Here is a 1,149-nt window from a genome sequence, read left to right as displayed (position 1 = left end):
TAGAAGACCTGAGACAACCAAAACCAAAAGGGGATGAAAAATTAAAAACCCTACCCTACATCTCTACACACAACCCACTTAACAACGAGGCCTTCAATACCATACTCCAAAACACAGCCCTACTCAAGGGAGACCCAAGGATGAATCAAATCCTCCAAACACACACCATCATAAAAAGCAAACGATAGCCAAAATCCTTAAAGAAGATTTTAACACAGGCTAAACTGCACCCAATAATTACCACAAAACCAACAGTCAAAAAGTGTGGAAGGCTAAACTGCGGGATTTGTACCATCCTAGTAGAAGGGTCGGAATACACATTAGAACAAGGCCATTATTTCATCATCACAAAAAACTTCACCTGTGCATCGGAAAACCTAATTTATGTAATTACATGCGCAGGATGCAATAGGCAATATATAGGCCTACAAAAAAGGATGGCATTACATAAATCCCAAATTAGGAATCCTGAATACAGAGAAGTACCTGTCAGTGACCACATAGGCAGATGTACACTGAATAAAAATCCAAAGTTTACGACCTTCCCACTTTACCAATTCAATTACAACACAACTTTCACCCAACGTCAAAACAAAGAGCTTCGTTTTATTAGAAAATTCGGGCAAAGTTTAAACACCCTGAGCCAGTAACATTAAAATCATATATTAGTTATTACGGTCACAACTACTACTACTATTAAGGTAACTACTAACAATCACTGCTACTACTATCACTACTACTGCTGCTGCTACTACTGCTACTGTTATTACGGTCACTACTACTACTGCTATTTCGGTCACTACTACTGCTGCTGCTGCTGCTTCCACCCCTACCACTACAACCAATTAACTACTGCTACTGACACGGACAGAGGTCACTGCCATTTACCATTACCAACAGGGTCACTACTACTACTACAACCAACAAAAAATGCCCCCACGTGGACTATTGACACCAGTAAGGAACAAGTATGAACTCTTCATATAATTTCATTAAAATATGTATTTTTGATAAGGTTCGTTTTTATAAGAACCGAAACATGTTAAAAATATCTCTAACAAAATTTTAAATTAAAATTCACTTTTTATATATTGGCGTTTTCAAACTTCTTTTTTATAAATATACTAGCAGAGCAACCCGGCGTTGCCC

This window comes from Octopus bimaculoides, chromosome 20 (genome assembly GCF_001194135.2).
Source record: "Octopus bimaculoides isolate UCB-OBI-ISO-001 chromosome 20, ASM119413v2, whole genome shotgun sequence".
Taxonomy (NCBI): Eukaryota; Metazoa; Mollusca; class Cephalopoda; order Octopoda; family Octopodidae; genus Octopus; species Octopus bimaculoides.
This window is presented reverse-complemented; position numbering follows the sequence as displayed.